The sequence below is a fragment of the Hylobates moloch genome, unplaced genomic scaffold, assembly GCF_009828535.3.
Source record: "Hylobates moloch isolate HMO894 unplaced genomic scaffold, HMol_V3 SCAFFOLD_24, whole genome shotgun sequence".
Lineage (NCBI taxonomy): Eukaryota > Metazoa > Chordata > Mammalia > Primates > Hylobatidae > Hylobates > Hylobates moloch.
This window is the reverse complement of record NW_026652299.1, coordinates 32,096,492-32,118,205: the sequence shown is the minus strand read 5'-3', so window position 1 is coordinate 32,118,205 and position 21,714 is coordinate 32,096,492. Positions and strand designations below refer to the sequence as shown.

The following is a 21,714-nucleotide window of genomic DNA, read 5'->3' as shown; positions in this document are numbered from 1 at the left end:
ATGATGGACAGAGACAAGAGTCTGGGTGTGAGGTAGGAGGTGCGGGAGAGACTGGCAGTCTGAGAATTTGGGGTTTAGGCAGGAGTGCGAGTAGAAGCGAATGAAGGGAACATCAGTGTGATGGGAGATGTAGGAGGGTTATGAATAATCATTTATTATTCTATGTTTCCACATGCCCCGTTATTGAATCACTTCCACAATTACAGTAAAGTATTACAAATTAAGATGTGTCTCAGATTCTACATTTACATACAAAATAGATTTCTGTTCATTGTGGGAGGAATCCACAAGATGGATGCAAAGGATGGAAAGGGAATCTGGGAAAGCCCCTTGAAGGATGTTTCTGATGACGAAGGGTCTGTCCACCCTGGGCTTTGCAGCGGGGCCTGGCAGGGCTACAGCAGGTGGGTGTGCTCAGCAGGAGCCACTTGCCCTGGGCAATCAGCTCTGGCTGCACCTTGGAATCATCTGGGACCCTTTCAGAAAACACCCATGTTCAGGTCCTTTTCTACCACAGCTGCCAGACACAATACAGGAAGCCAGTGAAATCTGACTTTCACATAAACAATGAAAATTGTTTGAATATAAGTATGTCCCAAATATTGCACGCCAGCTCTACTGTGGGTCAGGCCTTCGTTTGAACTCACCAAATGTGTTGGGGGGTTAACAGTAACAGAAGCTGAGGAAAAAAGTTAACTTCTGAAGGTAAAATGCGCTGTCTCAAACAGGGTGTGTGTGTGTGTGTGTGTGGCGGGGGTGGGTTTCGGAGGGGTGAACCTGTCCAGCCCTAGCTCCCAGGAAGGAGCAAGGTGCTTGGGCTTTTGGCACCAGCAGACCTGGCTTCCAACCCGACCACACCAAGTTATACCTTAAACGAACAAAATACTTAAAAAAAAGCTTCCATCTTCTCTGAGGCTCAGTGCTGTCACATGGGAGCAGTAGTGTCTGCCTCACAGGGAATTCTGAGTACACTCAAAATCCTGTCACACCTGTGGGAGGCACCGGCTCCCACCACCACGTTCAGGGCTCGAGGGCCTCTCTAGTGCCCCTTTCTCCACCCGCGCGGCCTTGCCAAGCCTGTATCCCCACTTGTTTCCAATCAGGTCCTTCCTGTTGCCCATAGCCACCAGAAGCCTGCCTTGCTTTGGTATCTCAGAAAGTAAAGAAGTTTTCTGGGTCTCACTGCTCCCATTTCTAAGAGGTTGGGGCCTGGGGATGGGTCTGAGGGAGCAGCTGGTGAGCGGCTGGCCCAAGCCCATTTTATCAGCACCAGGCCACTCAGCACAGGCCCACCAGGTACCCCTGCAGCTGACTGATAAGAGGCTCAGTTCTGCCTCTCCCGCTCGGAGGCTTATCAGAGGCAGGCTTGGGTGGAGGAGCCACTTCCATCTGCTTGAATAAGAGGAGGGAAAAAAGGCCCTTGGAAGAAATATTATAATACAATGCCCAGGCACACTCAGACACAGCCACTCACAACCCGCCTGTGAGTCCGGGCTTTGTGTCCTGATGTTGCAGACAGGAGGCGGGTGTCTTACTTTCTATTCAGAGACAGGGTCTCTTAGGACAAGGTGCCACAGTCCTGCTCTGGAAGGACTTGGGAGCCCTCAGGTCACATAGGGTTCAAGCTTAGCAGAGACTTGAGCTTAAATCCAAGAGGCTGATCCTCCTGGATTTAAGAGGTGTCATTTAAGTCTCCCAACAGTGTGCCTGTGCCCATGTGCATGTGTGAGTGTGTGTGTATGTGTGTGTGTACGTGTGTGCATCTCATAGAGAGGATCTGGCAGTGCTTAAGCATGAAACCATTTGTGCACTTCAAGTTATGGTACCTAAAGCACCTGGTTGAACTGAGAAGAGGAATGGCCTGGTCTGCCTGCCCAGGAGTCTGTGGGGGACAGAGGTTGTGGAAAACACCTGAATTCTAGTTGTGGCTCTGCCATTTGCTATTGGTGTGGCTTTAGGACTGTTATTTCACACCTTTCCAATCTCATTTATTTAGGAACACTCAGGATACCAAGATGTGTTAGGATCCCAGACCTTGTCTTTTAAACAAGGGCATAATGACACTCTCCTCCCGAGAGCACACTGGCAGCTCGCCAGGCACAGGGAGGGCTCAGTGAACGTGATCACCTTCTCCACCCCCACCCCGCCACTGTCCCAGGCTGTGGTGAAGACAGAGGGATAAGAAATGTGAATGTGTTTTGGTGTGCATGAGTGATTCCAAGTACAGACAGATGCCCAGGGACCAACTTCCAAGATGTTAGGTGAAGATGAGAAGCGCGGGAATCAAGAGTCAGTCTCTTCCGAGACAACTGGATTCTTGTCCTGGTATCATATTACTTGAGGACAGGAGGTATCATATTACTTGAGGACAGAAAGAGCCCTTGCGCTTGGGTTGGAGGGCTTCGCTCGCTTGCCCTCCCTGGACCGTTCATCACATTAAGCAGAATGAAAAGCACCTCCCAATACCCTTCTGGGTCTTAGGATCCTGACCTCGAGTGTGACTTGCCTTCCGGGTGAGTTACATTAGTCTGCACCTCTGATATGGGTGAGGATAAGACTGAGGTGGTGGAATACTGGGTTCTAGCCTGAGCTGTGTGAGCCCGAGCTGTTCTCTCTGCCTCTCTGATTTCAGAGAGGAGAAGGAGGCTACGTATCTGGGCTGGGCTTTCACTGTGCCAGGGAAGTGTGGGTGGGGCTGAGTGTGGTTCTGGCCTTCCTCCCCCACGTTAGGTGGCAGCTTGGACCTAGAAGCAACAGGTTGAGACCTCCCTTATCCACCTCCTTTCACAGTTCTGTTCTCCGTCCACTGCTGGGCCAGCCCCTCCACCGAGGGGAGATGGTTGCTGCTCTGTGCTCTCTCTGGGGCTGATGCCTGCAGGGCTTGCACTGACCCAGAGCTGCGGGTGAGGGGCCCATGCACATTATCCCTGCTCCCTAAGGGTCCTGTGTGCTCTGTGGACTGCAGGTGCTGAGGGGACAGGGGACCCACACTCACACTCATTCCCTGCAGGGCCAGGCACCCAAAAGATACAACTGACAATTTCAGACAGGCTCTGAAAGCTGGCCTCTGTGTGTGTGTGTGTATGTGTGTGTTTGTGTGTGTGCAGGTGAATGTGCAAATTGGGCACTGTGTGAAGCCCCCCATTTCAGGGACTGCAGGAGGGCTCACTATCCTCTTCCTCCTTCCCAGCTCCCACCTCATGTCACAGGTTGCCCAGGCCTTCCTCTCGGTCTCTTGTTAGGGCTAAGGTGAGATGCAGAAGGGCACCTCCTCAGAGTCATGAACCTTCTGGAGGGGGCTTGAAGGCTCCAGGACTTAGAGGGGATGGTGGAATTCTGGATGCTGTAACAGGTGCCGGGAGGTGGTCCCCTCATCTCTCTGTCACCTCACCTGTCCAACTGCATCTCTCAGTTACCTTTTCCCTCCCTCCTCCCCCAGCCACCTGGCCCTGGATGTGTTTTGGTCAGACCAGGCCTGCACCTGCCTCAGGACCCTTGCACTTGCTGCGCTGTCTGCCTGTCACGCTTCTCTCCGATGGCCCCATGTCTGGATCACTCACTTTTTTCAGGGCTTTCTCAAACATTGCCACCCTTAGTGAAGCCTTCCATGGCCACCCTATAAGATGGCACCCCCTCACTCCTCACCTTCCATCGGCCTTCCCAGCTTCACTGTCCACCCAGCCCTTAGTGTCATCTGATGTACTGAGCGTTCTACCCATGTGTCCACCCCACCAGAGTGTGAGCTCCCCTTGGGATTCCTGCTGGTTTGTTCACTGTCTTATTCCCAGGGCTTTGGCCTGGGCCTGACACACAGTTGGCGCTCAGTGACCATTTGTGGAATTTGAGCTCCCAGGCCACACGTGTGCTAGGACAGTTGGCAGAAGTGTGGACTCCAGGAGACCACAGTTGAGCTCAGGAGCCACCAGGTTATGACTGGACGAATGCAGACACACATCGACTTCCAAGGCTCCATCTCCAAATCTAATGATGGCCTCCTGGCAGGGAGAGGTTTCAATGAGGAAGCATACAAGGTGCACAGCTGACACCTGGCCCATGCGTGGAGAGGTTGCTCCCCTGTGCCTGTGCCTGCAATAAAGTGCTGTTTTCTGAATTTGTGTGTTAGCTGGTTGTCCCTAGCTGCAGGGCTCAGGGAAGCCTGCCTCGCATGCTTGCACCTGCTCTGGCTCTCCCTCCTGCACCTGCGCAGTGAGGTGGGGATTTTCTGCAGGGCAGACGCAAAGCCCCGAGTGCCTGTATTTCCAGAGGAGGTAGGAGGAGTGCAGGAGAGAGGTGAAGACTATGAGAGTATCCCATACCCGCTGGCAGCCCGGGTAGTGGCAGGTCACGGAACGGGAACTGATGCTCTTCTCGTGGGCCCAGGTTAGTGGGCCTCCCTGGCTGCTGCCTGCTCCCTGACCTCGGGGTGGATTTTTCTTCCATCGTTTCCCATCCATTCACGGGGTTGAGGTGCAGTGGGGTCAGGTGGGCCCAGGCCTAGAAGTTGTGCCATCAGAGAGTCTCCTGTTGGTTAAAGTCAGGAGTCTATAAAGGGCTGGACAGTAAATAGTTTAGGCTTGGGGGCCACCGGTCTCTATGGCAAAGATTCAGTGCTGCTATTGTAGCAGGGAAGCAGCGCGTGACACTGTGTAAATGATAGGTGCTGTCGTGCCCCAAGAAAGCTTCAAGTGTGCAGATAGGGGGCAGCTGGATTTGGCAGTGGGTCTCAGTTTGCAGCCCTCCTGTTTAAGTCTGCCTGTCTCTGAGTCTCTCTGGTCCCTCCCTGGTTAACATTTACTGAGTGTGTGCCCCGCGCTAGGCCTGGGCCTTCGTCCACAGCCTCTCATGCAAGGTGCCTATGGGGACTAAGCCACCAAGAGGCTGAGCTGTGCCTGTAGCCCAGCCTGGCCCCCTCGAAGCCTGTGACCCATGCGATATCCTGCTTCTTGTCAGAGCGCAGGCACGTCCCTGCTGCCTCAGCCCCTTCGAGGGATTACAGAAGTGCCTGTGAGGACACAGGCATTGCTGGGGAAGCAGAGGCCAAAGGGGGTGAAACCAGTACCCCAAGGCCACCCTCACTGGCTCGTGGCAGGGCCGAGACAGCAATGGGGAGGTGAGGTGGGTGGCCTGCTGGGCTCTTTGTGCCCCTCTGTGAGTGCACTGGTTGGTGAGGTGCTGTACAGTGAGACTTCTCCAGGCAATCCTGAGCCCCGGGGTGGAATCAGGGTGTCCCAGAAGGGCCCCATGCAAGTGAGTCCTGGCTAAACTTAGGGCTCGGTCCAGCGAGGCTAGAGCAGCTCTGGGCAGTGGTGTGCTGCAGCACAAGACTCCCTGAGTGGGAGCTGCGGTCTCAGAAGGAGACATCATGAACTGGAGCAGAGAGAACTTGTTTCTCCTTGGGGAGGGCCTCACACGCAGGGAATTCAAAGGAGAACCGCCTTTGAGAACCACTGGGGCTCTCGGGGCAGGAGGCAGGGCAGTGAGAGGCCAGCCTTTCATCCTTTCACCCTCCAGACAGTTCAGCCTCTGTTCCCACGGCCCTGGGCCGAGGAAGACGAGATGTAGCCAGAAACTCAGATAATTGTGCCTCTGAGATGTTGCAAGCTCAGAGAAGGCTTTTACCAAAAGCACCACCCTGGAAACAGAAGAGAAAAGGACCACGAAGAGAGTTAGGCAGAGGACAAACGCCTCCAGGAAATAATAATAGTAAGGCTCAGAAATGCCCATGAGCGGGAAACACTAGCTCATCGGAACTTCGAAGGAACACCGTGGGTTTCATCCGCCTGTGACCGCCACGTCCTGAAAGAGGCATTTTGACTTCCTCTAGCATTATTGGTTTTCTCAGTGAGTGACAAGCTTCATTTCGCTCAAATAAATTGTTTAAAAATAGCCTGTCCCAAAAGGGTTTTTCAGAGGCTCCAGGATTCTGAAATAAGAAATGACCCAGGGCGAATTACCAAGGCCTGATATAAATCAATGTACTCGACAGCCTGCTTGAACCAACTTTCTCTCCCTCCTCCTGGGAAAGGATACTCTGTTCTTCCTTGAAACTCCCCAGTTTCCGCACATAAGAGGGGTGGTGCTGTGCAGGGTTAAAAGATAGCCTAGGGGCTGGAACCCCTGGGCTTGAATCACAACCCTGGCACTCACAGACACATCCTGTACCCTGAGGATGGGGCACGGCCTAGAGCACCCACTCGCAGCACAGGATGATGACCAGGGACAAATGTCGCCGGGCAACACTGCGCATGTAGTGAGCTCTGGACATTAGCACTGTTATTCCTGCTTTATATCCCTGCAACTTGTCTTTACCAATTCATTCTCCAGAGTTAGAGCATCCTCAACAGTCAGCATTGATCGCCGACAACTTGTCTCTTCAAGCACAAGATTTTAATTCAACAAGCTGAGACTATGTCTAACTAGGTCAAAATTTACTATAATTTCCTATTAGCTAGAAAAGCACCCACTTACGTGGGGGGAATTATACTCCTTGAAGTTATTCTCTAAGTAGCTAGATAGCTATTGAGCCAGTTCAGCAACTAATCACAGGAAGTCATAGGCAATTCAATCTGAAACCTGAATTCGTGTGATAAGAAATTTCTCACCAGGAAGACTGGATGCTTTTTATTCCTGTCACGATGTGAACTTTGCTGTCCCAAGAAGCCCAGCAAGGCTTCGAGGGCAGCCATCTCATCTCACACCTTTGTCCCCTCTCAATTCTGAGGACTGACGGCAAGGGAGAACCACTATAACGCCAAGCGTTTCCAATGACGGTGGAACCAGGGATGTATAAAGTGATTAGTAATTGCCTGTGGATGAATTGCTCCTGCAGTCGAATTTTGTATTCGGTCTCTTTTCTAACATTTCAGATTTTCTTCCTGGAATTTGAGTGTAGACCTTCTGAAGTTTGATAAGCATTTTTCTCACGGAATTAATTGGTAAAGTGATAAACAGCTACATGTGCATTGTACTTGGCTGTAGGCAAATATTTAACCACAATGAGAGCATTTTACAACTGCATGGGGTAGAGACGTCTGCTATGGAGGGATCATCTGAGATCCAGGCCTCAAAGTGTCCTCCTTGAGAGCAAATAGTGACTGAGCATCAGTTAACTGCTCTGGCTCTGGAAGGCACCAGGCAGGAGATCTCAAACCTGTCTCGGGAGTGAGCCATCACAAGGGGCCCTTGGGGTATGGCCACCAGGCCTTATTCCTTACTCAAATGGGTCAGATGGACTTTTATCTCTTATGTATTTCTCAACTTCATCTAAGAATTAATTTTATAAAATTGCCACTGCTGCAAAAAAAGTCAAAAACAAAAATATTGCAATAGAGATTTGTAGTTGTGACACTCTTTTGTGTGTGTGTGACTTTTAGGGTGGGGATCCCAGGTTAGGACTCCCTTCTTTTGAAAGTTCACGAAGATGTGGCCTTCATCTCAAAGCAGCCTGGCACTGTTACCTGTGCCTGAGCCAGGTGCAGCAAGCAGTCTGCTGGGCCCCGTGTCTCTAATCAGCATTTTGACTTGTTCTGTTTTCTGATGCTCCTGTATCTCCCCTTCCTTACTAGGCTAAAGCTCCTTTGAAGATATGGTCCTTGTCCCTTTATGTCTCCTGTGCAGCACCTTGCACACAGTAGGGACTCCCTGGATTAAAATCAAATGCATCAGATTAGACTGGGATGATCTGAACAGTGGGGCTCTTGACTGTATTCACTATAAGTGGATGAAAAGCTCAAGGCTCGGGGCTCAGGTCACCTGCTACACAAGAGGCCCCTGCAGATTTGGAACTTAGAAAAGGACTCCACAGTCCAGGTGTGGTGGCTCATGCCTGTAATCCCAGCACCTTGGGAGGCCAAGGCGGGCGGATCACCTGAGGTCGGGAGTTTGAGACCAGCCTGACCAACATGGAGAAACCCCGTCTCTACTAAAAATATAAAATTAGCCAGGCGTGGTGGCGCATGCCTGTAATCCCAGCTACTCGGGAGGCTGAGGCAGGAGAATCGCTTGAACCTGGGAGGCGGAGGTTGTGGTGAGCCGAGATCATGCCACTGCACTCCAGCCTGGGCAACAAGAGCGAGACTCCATCTCAAAAAAAAAAAAAAGAAAAAAAAAAGAAAGAAAAGGACTCCGGATCATGTGATAGGCAATGCATGTAGGAGTCGTGTCTGGAAACTGACCCAAATATGTAACTGCTGGGGTATGATTGGGGAAGGTTGTTTCTGTTTTCTTTACTGATACACTCAGGAGGGATTCATTGCAGAAGGGTATGGGAGACTTAGTGCTGAACCCAAACCAAAAATAAGCAAAACAGCCTTGCTGAATTCTCTAAATCCACCTATCTCTAAATCCTCTGTCTGCTAGGTGGGGTCTGATGGCTACAATGACCTTGAGTGACAAGCAGACAGAAGAGGCTACGAGGAGATATTCTACATGGCAGATGCTCTACACTCAGCAAAGAAGTGGGAACAGAGTCCTAAAAATAGTGGAGTAGAAAAAGTTTCAAAAGCATGGGCACCTAACACCCAAGGCCAAAAGATGTTGGAGGCAGCAGTTCTTACTTTTGTTTCTAGTTATCTTTGGGAGGTCAGTAGGATCCACGGACCAAATGCCCGTCTGCCCTGTCCCAAACCAGATCCCCAAGGGTCTGCCTCGGGTCTGGGGCTGATACCTGTCTGCTGCTAAGAAATGCAAGGAGGTGGTGTGTAGGAAGAAATGTGTGTGTGTGCATATGTGTGTGTGTGTGTGTGTGTGTGTAGGGAGGGAGGGGACAGGGGGCAGGAGAATGGAAGGCCAGCATCACAGTTTCTTACTTCCAATGACTCTTCAGCCTCAGACCCACCCACTTAAGAATGAGGAATGGGTTTCAGTGGCCTGAACAGTATACTCACAAAGGAGTCGGGAACCGAGGACTGGTCCAGTCTGGCTCCCTCTATTGCAACCTGGTTGTGTAAATTCTGCCAAGTCACTGAACTTTCCTGAGGTCTGCTTTATTTGCCTGCAAAAGAGGGAGACTAGTATCTCTCGAATAAAGAGAGGAAACAAATTCGAAAGTGCCTAGCAAAGTGTAACAGAAATTGCAGTCATGCAGTGACAATGATCCTCCGGCTGGCTTGTTGTATTTTAACACAGAACAAAGTTGCCAGCCCAGGGGTGGTTCTACGGTGGAGGCATTCCAGGAATTGGCCAGGAGTTGGTGGGGCCGTTATTCTCTCCCAGTGCCCCTGCAGTGACCTTGGGAGGCAGCTGCCCACTGCTTCCCCGGGGGAAGAGTGGGTTGGCCTGGGCTGGCAGGACAGTCACAACCCAGCCCTTGTGTACCACTCTGAGCACTGCATTCGCAGCTGCTGGGACACAGGTGGGTGTCTGTGGAGGATGGCGGAGGGAACACAAGTGGTTCCGGGTGTGGGGGGAACAAAGAAAGGCCTTTTCTTCAGAGGCCAGGAGAGCGACCTCAGGGCTGTAAGGAGCTGAGCAGAAGGGCAAGGGGTCATGGGCAGCCCCCTCCCAGCAGGGCAGGCTGCAGAGTCCCAGAGCTGGAGGAAGACACACCTGGCTTCCAGGAGACAGCGTGTCAATGATGCCCAGGGAAGCACTGGGGAAATCACCTCTTTGAGCCTCACTTTGTGTCTTCCTAAACTGGAGTTAATAATATCTGCATCTGTGTGATGTCTTCGGCATTAAAGGAGGCACCGTGTGTGTTACATGTCCTCACTAGGTGTGGAGCAGGGCAGAGTGGGTGCTCGCCAGGGCGTGCACAGCCCCAGGTGCCTATGCCGAGTCTGCTGTAGTGCTTTGCCCTGCATCGGCATCCCTTGGGCCCCCATCTGAAGTGATCAATGCACCCAGAGGGTCTCCAGGGCTCCCTTCTGGGCCCCTCACAGGGTGGTCTCTTTACACTGACGTCCTCCAGCCTTATCTGTGCCCTAATCTCCCTCTGAGCTACCACTGGGTGATCATCTATCTGTCCCATGAATCAGTGGTTCCCCCTTACCTATGGGAGATGCTTTCCAAGACCCCCAGTGGATGCCTGAAACCAGAGATACCACTGAACCTTACAAACGTGATAGTTTTCCTATATGCAAATACCTACGATAAAGTTTATTTTATAAATTCGACACAGTAAGATATTAACAACAATAATGAATAATGAAGTAAACCAATTGTAACCACGTACTGTATAAAAGTTATATGAACTAGTCTCTCTCTCTCTCTCAGTATCTTACTGTACTGTACCTTAGGTAACTGAAAGCTCAGATCAGGGCAACAGACTCTATCTCAAAGTCACCCTCTTCCCCAGAGAGATTCTTCCCACATGCTTCCTCTTGATCTTTTTCCTACAATTCCACAATGAACATGAATTGCTTCTGCAACAATGAAATAGGGCAAAGACAACTTATTTTTAAACTTGTTAGTGAAGAGTAGCCTATTCTTCTGACTTAAAAGGCCAAAAGAGTAAGAGAAAGATAGAGATAGAGAATGAGAGAGACACACACACACACAGAGAGAGAGAGAGAGACAGCAAGTAGTGCATACTCTGAGCCTCCCTAGCATCTACTCCAGCTGTGTTCGTGAAGTCCCACAGGGAGAGGTAGAGGCTGCCCCTGCAGCTGCCCAGCCCAGGGAGTCCTCCCGTGACAGACAGGACTGCTAAGGAACCAGGACTGCCAATGTAGAGGAGAATCAGAACCCTGGGGGCAGGGGGCAGATTCAGGTAGGGAGAGCAGAGGCAATGGGCTCCAGCCCCTTGGCCTCCAATGGGCTGAGCTCAGGTCACAGGGAGACTTCATGGGCCAAGGTGCTTTACCTTATGGGTCCCTTCTCCTCCCAAATATTAGAAATCATATTATATGGCTGCATTGGTATAAAGGCAAATATACTATTTGATCTTAGAGGTTCATTTCCTTCCTTCTGATTTTAAAAGAAGCTCTAACGCTGTTGTGGGCCTCTAGAAGCACTGTGTGCTCTGAGCACTGCGTCCGGGGGTCAGGCCCTGGCTGAGCCTTCCATGTAGAGGCGGAAGAGAAGGAGGTGTGAGGCGCTGGTAGGTTCTCTGGAAGTCATATCCACTTGCTAGTTTCGGTATCATCACATGCAAAATGGAGATAAAAATACCTCCCTGGGGCTGCCAGAGGGCCAAACGAGATAGTGTGTGTGGAGTGGAGCGTCGTCTCTACTCTCTGAGACAGGGCTCCAGAAGAGGAGGATGGCTCAGGATAGTGTAGAGAATCAGTGAAAAAGAGAAAAAAAAAAAGACTATGAAAAGTTTTTAAAAAGGGAATACTCAGGATTTTCAGCCATAACTGAAATTAATTTCACTAAAATGAGAAGTTTTGCAGAAGTTGAAGGAAAGCGATTCATATGACAAGTCCGTCCAGGGCATGATCAAGCAAGGCCTGGCTCCCCTCCCAGGAGTTTGGGACCTGGAAAAGTTGGAAAAGTCTGAGAAGGAGCTTCCTCCAGAGAGAGAGAGAGAGACAGAGAGAGAGAGACCAGAACCTTAGAGAGACCCAGCTCCAAGCCTGTTCAAAGGGGAGCATGAAGGAGAAAGGAGAAATGACTGCCAAAAGAAGACTTTGAAAGGTAGAGCGCATTAGGGCCAGGTGAGGCGTGGGAAGGAGGTCCCCCCTTCACACTCAGGGGAGGGGGCACTGGCAGGCAGGGGAGAGGTCAAGGGCTGAGCTGAGAGGATCTTAAGGTGCACCAGGGTCAGGGCCTCACCCAGGGTAGGGAGAGGGTGCAGTGAATGCTGGGGCCCAGGGCACTCTCTGCAGACCCTGCTTGCCTACGTGGATGGACCTTCACATCCCTCCATCCATTTGCTGACTCATTCACTCATTCCTTCACTCATAGGGTGCTTTCAAAGAGTCTACTCTTCTCCATGGAGAACCAGACGGCCCAGGTATGAGTGGCTGAGGGGCTGGTGCCCAGATGAGGTGGGGGTAAAGATGCCCTCTCTCCAGGGTGATGTGAGGAAACGGAGCTCCGGAAGGTAAGAGGCTTGCTCCCCGTCACACAGCTGGTGTGTGTGGCCAAGAGCAGGGCCTGCATGTGTTTTCCGGGCTGTCTCCACCGCAGTGCTGACTCTTGGATAAAAACACGAAGGAGGCCGCGCATGGTGGCTCATGCCTGTAATCCCAGCACTTTGGGAGGCCGAGGTGGGCAGATCAGGAGGTCAGGAGATTGAGACAATCCTGGCCAACAAGGTGAAACCCCATCTCTACTAAAAATACAAAAATTAGCTGGGCGTGGTGGCACATGCCTGTAATCCCAGCAACTCGGGAGGCTAAGGCAGGAGAATTGCTTGAACCAGTGAGTCAGAGGTTACAGTGAGCCAAGATCATGCCACTGCACTCCAGACTGGCGACAGAACAAGATTCCATCTCAAAAGAAAAACAAAAACAATAAAAACAACGGAGGAGCAGCATCGGGAGCGAGAGGGCCTTGCCCTGGTCTCCGTAGGACCACACAGATGCAGATGGCCCCCTGTCATTGGGTATGATTTTCAGTGGCAAAGGGGCAAACATTTGAGGAGTCTGGAGAGCAAGGAGGGAACGGGGCAGTGGGGAGGAAACTGGCGTTTAAGCACACACGCAAGCACTCAGTGAGCGGAAGCAATTAAGCACAATTACGAGCACATACCAGGCACTACACTAGGATGTTTATCTACGAGAATACACTGAATCCTCCTAACAAAGCCCTGAGGTAGAGACTATTATTAGCTCCGGTGACAGGTTCAGGACTAGCTGTAGAATTTGCAGAGACCAGTGCAAAATAAAAACATGAGGCCCCTTGTTCGAAAGAGAATAATTTGAAGATAGCAGTGACAGAGTGTTAAACCAAGGAAGTGCAGGACCCTGCTGGGCGGGTCCCATCCCTGTGAAGCCATCCCTGTCCCAGACGATGGACCAGCAACTTGTCCCAGGTCGCAGCCAGCTCATAGTGGATCCAGACACAAAACCTCATCCTCAGATTTCAAAGCTAACCCTTTATCACTAGCAAATTGACACAAAGTCTATTTGAGCTAAAGGTTTAAAAAAAAATACAGAAGGGGAACCTGAACTTGAAGCTTTGAGCATTGCTAAGGCCTGTGTGAAGGTTTTAGCAAGCCCACTGGGTGAGTTTCTCAAGTCAAAGTGGATTTCACAGCCAGTGGGCCCCTGTTGCCTGGTGAATACAGGAGAAGGGCTCAGCTGGGCCCCACACCAGAGGCATCATTGTTTTATCAGGTTTTGGTCTGGCAACCCATAATTTCCCCCCTTTTAAGACTCTGCTGAGAATGCATGTGCCCATCGGCTGCTGACAAAATGTGAAGATTCTCCATTCCAGAGTTCAAGGAGGAAGAGTGGTAGTGCTGGGCTGGGTCAGCTGGAGACCCTGTGCTTGAGCCCCTCGTAAAAATGCCCGCTGCGTGTGGGAGCAGTGGGTGCGAGGCGCCCTGGCAGTGACTTTCCGCGAGGATGTGTCAGTCAAGACCATCATGTGCAAAGTGCAGATAAACAGCGCCATCAGGGCGTGCCACGGATGCAGGGAGATAACCAAGGCCACCCTGCGCAGGGCTGGTTCTACATGCCCCGAAACAGAGCTTCCTCCCCTGAGCCCTAGAAAGGGGTCACTGTTGTGCCTGCTGGGCCCCAAGCAGTGTGTGATCACAGTGTTTTGGCAATAAGAGAAGGGGCATCTGGTAGGCTGGGCATGGTGGCTCATGCCTGTAATCCCAGCACTTTGGGAGGCCGAGGCGGGCAGATCACCTGAGGTCGGGAGTTCGAGACCAGCCTGATCAACGTGGAGAAACCCTGTCTATACTAAAAATACAAAATTAGCCGGGCATGGTGGTGCACACCTGTAATCCCAGCTACTCAGGAGGCTGAGGCAGGAGAATCGCATGAACCTAGGAGACGCAGGTTGCGGTGAGCCGAGACTGCGCCATTGCACTCCAGCCTGGGCAACAAGAACAAAACTCCGTCTCAAAAAAAAGAAAAGAAAGAGAGAGAGAGGGAGAGAAGGGGCATCTGGCTTTCACATGCATAAGCAGAAGCAAGAGAGACTAGAATGCAATTCCATAGAGAGTTCTGAAGGAGGGGTGGTGACGCTAGCAGAGCGGGAGAGGGAGCAGAGACCACAGAACCAGGCAGGTCAGCAGCAAGTCTTGCTCTGCCCCCATCTGCAGCTGGGGGACGCCAGGCGAGGCAGGCACCCCTCACCAAGCCCAGGGCTCACTTGTGAAGGGGTCAGAACTGCACAGGCTCTCCAGGGGCTGGAGAAGTCATGCCAGGGCCCGCCCGACCCTTGCCTTGCCCAAGAAGGAACCCAGTGTCGGCGGGCCAGGCTCTGCCTGCACATGGGAAACGGGATCTTGCCAGTTTCTGCCATGGGTTAAGATTTTGTATAGGAGCATTGGTCTGGAAGAATGTAGAAAAATGAAAATGTATAGTCACTAAGGACAGGAGCCAGCATTCTCTCCGAAGTTCAGATTATGTAAGGAACTGAAGAAAACCCCAGGCCAAGATGAGAGGGAGGTGGGGTAGGGGAAGGGAGTGGATATGAAAATGAACCCCAGCTGGGTGAGAAGGTGGGAAGGACTAGGTGGGATTCTTGGGGCCCAACAACTGTGCCTCTAGAATTGTTTGGGGTTGACTCCTGTCCATTTCAACTTAGTATTTACTGGCCTCGAAGTCCATGCCAAGTTCTGGAACAGGAGCTCCTGAGCGAAGGCTTTTTAAAGGCTCTTTTGGTATTGGAATGGTGGCAGTCCTGGGCCTTGGGTCATCCCTGCAATCATCCACCTGCCTCACAGTGGCTCAGCAAACCCCTCTCTGTGACAGGCCCTGAGTGGGGGACAGGCAGGGTCAAAGAGCCCCTGGGGAGGTCCGAATTCTGGGAAGAGGCAGACTCAGGAATCTGTCAGGGCTGCAAACTGTGCCCAAGGCTGTGGTGGGTCATTTTCTGGGCTTGGGAAACTGGGTCCTAGCAGATCAGCAGGTGAGTGTGTGCCGGGCCCGCGGCGTGTTGAGGGGCCTGACGTGAGCAGTTGTGAGGGCTGCAGCTGGAAAGGCAGTAAGCCTGGGACGGTGCATGAGGGAGGGCTCAAGGGCCACCCCAAGCCAGCTGCTAAGGCGGGCAAGGGCAGCAGCAGCCCAGCGCAGGCCAGGCCTGACCACAGAAAGCAGAGCATGGACACAACTGTGGACTGGGGTGGGACACGACTGTGGACTGGGGTGCGACACAGGCCCAGCTGAGGAGCTGGGGGAGGCAGGCAGGTCCTGAGTGTCTGTGCATGCACTTCCTCGGTGTGCAGATCCACAGCAGCGTGCCCTGCCTGGCACATACGAGCTGTGGGCCCACATACCCTGCAACTCTCCCCTTGGGTTGGCGTCAGTTGCCTGTGGAGTCTGGCAGTTTGTATCTACAGCCTGGCTGCGCCCTCAGTGCTTGGGTGCCCTGTCGTGGCTTATCTCCCCCTGAGCCTCTGGTGTTTCATCCGAAAGTCTCTACAAAAAATACAAAAATTAGCTGGATGTGGCAGTGTATGCCTGTAGTCCCAGCTACTTGGGAGGTTGAGGCAGAGAATCTCTTCAACGCAGGAGATGGAGGGTGCAATGACCTGAGATCACACCACTGCACTCCAGCCAGAGTGACAGAGCATGAGACTCTGTCGCAAAAAAAAAAAAAAAAAAGAAAGTAAAAAAAAGAAAATGCCTATCATAGCAGGTGTGCAGGGGAGACACAGGAAAGCCCCTTACCAGGGCTTGGCATCTAAGTTTGTTGTTATTTTATCAAAAGCGAAAAACAACAGCTGTCTGGAGGGTGACTCCTGAAATTACCAGCATCCTCAGGCCAGGTTTGCTCCAATAAATTCCGCTAACAAAAGTCACCTCCCAAGCCTCTGCCATTGGGAGCAGGTCCAGGCCCTTCTGCTGTTGCTCATCAGGTGATTCTGGGGAAGTGGCTGTTATCATTCCCACTCACAGATGGGAAAACTGAGGGGCTGAGGTATTTCCTCTGTCTCCCAAAGCTAGTGAACATTGGAAGGCAGTCAAACCCAGGGCTGACTCCACAGCACGGATATTGCTCTGGCCGCTGCTCTGCCTCTCACTTGTCATGTGATGAGGACACATCCTTTCACTTCTGGGGCACGTTTCCTCACGGGGGTGGGGTGTTGACAGGAAATGGACAAAGGCATCAACCGACGATTCCCAGAAAAGTAATACAACCTCTTATGGAAGTAAGAAAACAGGCTCAGTCTCACTTAATTGCAGAGGTTCATTCCAAAGTGACAGCGTTTTTTGTTTTTTTTTTTTTACCCCTCAGTTTGGCCAAGATAAAAAATGCAGTGTGAGTGAGGATGCAGGGAAATAGTGACTTTCATAGGCTATTTATGAGCATGAGAAACCGGTGTGACCTTTAGGAGGGTAGTTTCTTAAGATCTACTAACATTTCAAATGGATACACACTTTGTCCCAGAAATCAAATGCTGAGGTGGGAGAATTTATCTTAACAGTTTACAGACACATGCATGTAAAATCCTCCTTACTCATTGTCACAGGAGTACTGTGTATGGTTTAAAAAATTAAATGAAGTCTGCATACAGCCTAAATGCCCATCAGCAGAGGAATTGGTTAAAGAAAATAACAAGGTATAACCTTTAAGAGATATTCTGATGGAAAAAAACAAGATGAAGTAAAATATATAAAATGCATTTTTATTATGTAAAATAAGAAATATTTGTATCAGCAAATTTACTTCTAGAAGGATTGTCCTCAAGAAATAAAGTAATTGCCATTGAGGTAGGGAGAAGGTGTCTTTCTCCTATTTTTAACTCTTCATTCACTGTTAACTTTACTGTTTGTTTGGTTTTGTATTTAGAGCGTGCTTGTTGGCCCATTGCTTATGCTCAGTTACTGGAAGATGTTTTGGCTGTGGCCTCAGACAGGCACTTGAGGCATAGATGTACATACATGTCTGCCACCTGAAGAGGCAAACTGACTTGGCTTGGCCCAACCTCTCACCTCTGTTGAGGGGACCTCTTCCCACTCACTGCAGATGGGTTCACTTGTTCCCACCACAAGCACAGAATGCCTTGTACTTCACAACCCTTTGCTCCCCAGGGAGCTCTGCAAGTCCCCAGAAATACTTGCCCAACCACAGGCACCCTTGGAAGGGTCCAGCTGCTGACCACCAGCATCATGTGACTCCCAGTGCCAGTGACATCTGGAGGAATTGAGCAATGGCTGAGGTGGAATTTCATTTGGCATTTAAGGCAATCCTCTGCTTCTGCCAGAGGCGGTGAATTCTATATAAAGCTGCCAAACCTGGCCGTCTTCTCACTGAGCCTTGACCCCTTCCATCCAAGGGCAAGGCAACGGATTGCTGTGCATGACTCACTCGCAGTAACTGTGGCATTGGGGCCTAGCCCAGCTGAGCTGAGCAGAGCAGGCCTGCCTGGCGGAAGTGGGTCCTCTCCGCTCTAACCTCTGGCTCTGATGAGCAGCTACATAAACTGAGACAGGATATAGACACATCCTGCCTGAGTAAGCAGCAAGAAATAGCCGCCCCCCACCCCCTGCAGTTCTCGCACAGCAGGGATCCTGCCATAAATCAATACGTAGTCTAATGTGGAATGGATTGCAAGCAAGGGCTGCACCACTGTTTGTCTCCCAAGGCAAGTGTTGAAGGTCTGAAACCTGAGTCCTGGAGAACTGCTTGGGCTGCTGGGCTGGGCTGGGCACCGGGGCGGGGGTCAGGCAAGCCCATCCTCTTCAGACATGGGAATGCCTCTCAGCCTCACCTCCTCAGTGACTGAATTGGAATAATGACAGTGGCTTCTGTCCCTTTAACCCGGGACCCGCCATATACACACACACAAACATATGCTCAAGTTACGTGCTCCGGGAACCACAGTCTCATGTACAATTATATAAACATGCCCAGCACGGATCCAGCACTTAGTATGTGTCAGTCTCCGTGCCGGGACATTTATATGCACTTCTTACTGCTGGATGAGTTATCTCCTGTTATTATTCCTACTTTGCAGATGAGGAAACTGGAGCTGAGAGGCTGCCTTGTTTATAAGCAGTGCAGTTGATCCCAGTGCAGACCGAGGGGCCTCGCTCCCAAGCACCACTGATGCCTGCGCACTCCCTGGCTGACGCAAGCACAACCACAGGCACACGGAGTGCCGTGTACACACGTAGACCGAAGCAGCACTCCTCCATGCCTAGCTCCAAGCTCGGGCGGGGTGAGGGGTGAGGCCTCACAACCCCCTGGATTTCAAAGACTTATAAAAGAGTTGGTGTCTCCAATACCCATATCATTATCATATCAATAAGGTATCATTGTCACATGATAGGCTCAGGATATCTCCTCTCTGTCAGACTCTAAGAATCAGACCGCGGCAGGGTGGGGGATAAGAGGGATGTGCATTAGGTTTTTTGGTAAAATAAAATGGTAGTTTTTATTGCAAAAGTCCAACGGCAGAGGAAGAGGGCAGAGAGAGGCCCAGCAATGTTTCCAAGCATCTACAAAGACTTTCATCGCATATGATTTCCTATCAGCAAGCAAACGTGATGGTTTAAAAGAGAAAACAAGCAGCGAGGAATTACAAATCCCCAAAGGATCCAGGCCGCAGGATTCCCTCGCATCTGTGTGCCTTTGCGGCGCCCAGCGGAGCGAGCAAGTCCCTGGGCAAGACTGGAGTTGCCTGGAGTTCACCGGAGCCTGGCCGGTCGGACCCTGGCTGGGGAGCAGCACAGAAGCAACTTGTGATTGAACTCTTACCTAACTGTTCTTTAGGGAGACAGTTCTGGCCCCACACATTTCACATGCCCCGCACAAAGAAACAGAAAGCGGGCGACACGCCCTGGGAGGGCGGGCTGGCGGCCTCTCCAGCTCCGGGCGCGTGGAGGCTGCGCGTCGGGGTCCGGGACGCGGGACAGGGACTCTGCGCAGCCCAGGCGCCGGGGAACCGGGGCTGGAGTCGGGGATCTGAGCCCAGCGGGTGCCTCCTCCGCCTGGAGGCCGGGCACGGACCGGGACACCCGGGCGTCCGTGGCCGTGGCTCGGCCCCTGGCTGCTGCGGGCCGCGGCCTCCAGTGGGTCCCCAGGACCCTTCCCCACGGCGGGTACTCACCGAGGCTGAGGGGTCACGCCGTGCTGTTGGGGCTTCTCATCGACCACGGTCCTGGGCGTCAGCCCGGGCAGAGACCGCTGGGACGGGCCGGGCCGGGCCGGGCCGGGGGAGGGTCGCGCTCCCGGGCTCCTGACCCTCGGCGGCGAGAGGAAGCGGCACCTGGGTCACACTCCTCCCGCGCGGGCCGAGGGGAGGGGCTCTGGCCCGGAGATAGGCAGACTTCATTTATTTTTTTTCTGCAGACTTGGCTGGTGGGGTTTCCACCCCCCTTTTTTTTAAACACACACCCGCCCACTTCTGAACTCTTCTTTGCTCCAACTTTCCTGCGCAAGAACCACGCTTTTCTAACCGTTTCTCTTTCCATCTGCCACTACCGGATACAGGGGTTGCGGTTGAGAATTCCCCCTGGAGTGCAGGGAAAACTCCCCAATGTGACATGATGGCCTGGCCCAGCACTGTCGGGGATGGTGACCAAATAGGGCAGACCTGTTTCGAATCTTGGCTGGCTGCGCGGCCGCTGGATAGCTGGGCGGCCTCTCTGAGCCAGCCGCGGGGCATTTGTCCCTGGAGAGAGTCCCTGTCTTGTTGGCCTTTGAGGGCCCTGTACCCATGGATGGGCTGTTGAGCGAAGATCATTCCAAAACAGGAAGAATTGCTGGACAAGTATCCTGATTTGTTCCCATTGCTTTTGTCTGAAGCTGCCAGACACAGTGCAGTTTGTGAATTCGCTCTACTTTTGCCATGAAAACCTCCATGTGGATTTCGATACATACCTTTGTTGGTTAAATGCAGTCAAATGGCACCACCTACAAAAAATGTATCATAGCATTATCTGCCCCTTCTGCCCAGAGACAAGGGCAGGGAACTTGAGGCCCTTGTTTTAAATCCCTGCCCAGGGGAACACCCTGTGCTTCTGCTGTGTGATGTCTGAACCTTCCTGTGCTGCTTTTCATTGTTTACTTTCTAGTTCCCCAAGCACTTTTGTGAGGCCCTTCTCTCCCCTACCTTCTGCCATTAAGGCCATCCTGCACAATCCGGAGAGCCAGGCCAGCTGTCTGTACAATGTATGGGCGGTGCCTTTGGGGCTGTCATCTGCATTGAATACAATGAGAGGCTGCGCCCTGGAGATACCCAACACAGAGGCTTTGCTCACCTCTAGCTGGGCTGCACAAACTCCAGGCCTTCTTGACGCAGTGGGAAAGCACTCATGATTCACTTTAGTTAGATCATGAAGAACCCCCGATCCTGATAGATCTTTACGCCAACTGCCATGTGCAGCACAGCCATGTTGAATTGAAATAAACTACTCACAGAATGCATTTGGCCTGGTGGGGAAGCCCTGAGTCTTGATTTCCTCATCTATAAAACGGAGGCAAGAACACCTGCATTCCGGGGTTTTACAGAGGCAGTGATTGTAGAATCACAGTGGGAACAGAAAAGGCATTTAATAAACAGAAATGAGCAATGATTAATTTATTTTTATTTCTTTATTTTTTCTGAGACGGAGTTTTTGCTCTTGTTGCCCAGGCTGGAGTGCAATGGCATGATCTCGGCTCACCACAACCTCCGCCTCATGGGTTCAAGCAATTCTCCTGCCTCAACCTCCCGAGTAGCTGGGATTACCAGCATGTGCCTCCACGCCTGGCTAATTTTGTATTTTTAGTAGAGACGGGGTTTCTCCATGTTGCTCAGGCTGGTCTGGAACTCCCGACCTCAGGTGATCCGCCCACCTTGGCCTTCCAAAGTGCTGCGATTACAGGCGTGAGCCACTGCACCCGTGATTACTTTAACAGTTCAACTTTTTTTTTTTTTTGTGGTAATACATACATATATGTCTAGGTGGAACAGTAGTCCCGCTCCCCTGTCCTGAGAGAAAATAACTTTAATTATCTGAAATGCAGCTGGAAAGTTGGAAAGAAGCAGAAAGTCCTGCCAGGTAACAAAAGACAAGTCATTAGGTCATTACAGCACACTTAGAGAAGTCACTTTTACAGACTCATTTAGAACCTGCTGGCCTTAGACGTAATCATAAGAGATTTCCTTAATTTCTTAGGGTAAGACAGGTTGAAGGCATCAAAATGTTGCAGAGAATTCCTTATAGAAAAGAAGCCAAAAATTAATAAACTAACTAACTAAACAGCGAAAGTTGAAAGCCCCACAAACTGCAGAGGTCAGATACAAGAACGAAGTAGCATTTGTTACAGAACTAAAGCAATCTCAGCTCCAGCCATCACTGGAGGATGTGACAGTTCCTTGCGCTATTAGAGAGCCAGGGCTTTGGAACTCAATCTGGGTTAGTTACTCTACTGCCTACTAGCTGCGTAACCTTCAGCATTTTACTTTCTTTCTCTGAGCCTCAATTTTCTCAGCCTGGAAATTGGAGCAATCTGCAAAGTTAGGCTGTTGTGAGTAATATATTCGATAATAATTAATGAGGTAGTTACAATGAGAGTACACTGGAGTTACTTAAAGATATCGGCCCCCTTCCTCCTCTAACACATACTTTGTTCATAGTAAGGACCCCAAGTCATTTGAAAAAGAAAGTAAATAGTGTGTCTTAGTGTGTAGCAAATTAGCTAACAGGGAAACAT

At 51.3% G+C, this 21,714-nt stretch overlaps 1 protein-coding gene across 1 annotated transcript in view; it reads right to left on the bottom strand.

The window, feature by feature from the left end:
- Positions 1–19,450, bottom strand: part of GYPC (glycophorin C (Gerbich blood group)) — a 40,063-nt gene extending 20,613 nt beyond the window's left edge. The window contains exon 1 of the mRNA XM_058434430.1: positions 19,124–19,450. The gene's annotated coding sequence lies outside the window, so the exon portion shown is untranslated. The remainder of the gene's footprint in view (positions 1–19,123) is intronic.
- Between the last annotated feature and the right edge of the window lie 2,264 nt (positions 19,451–21,714).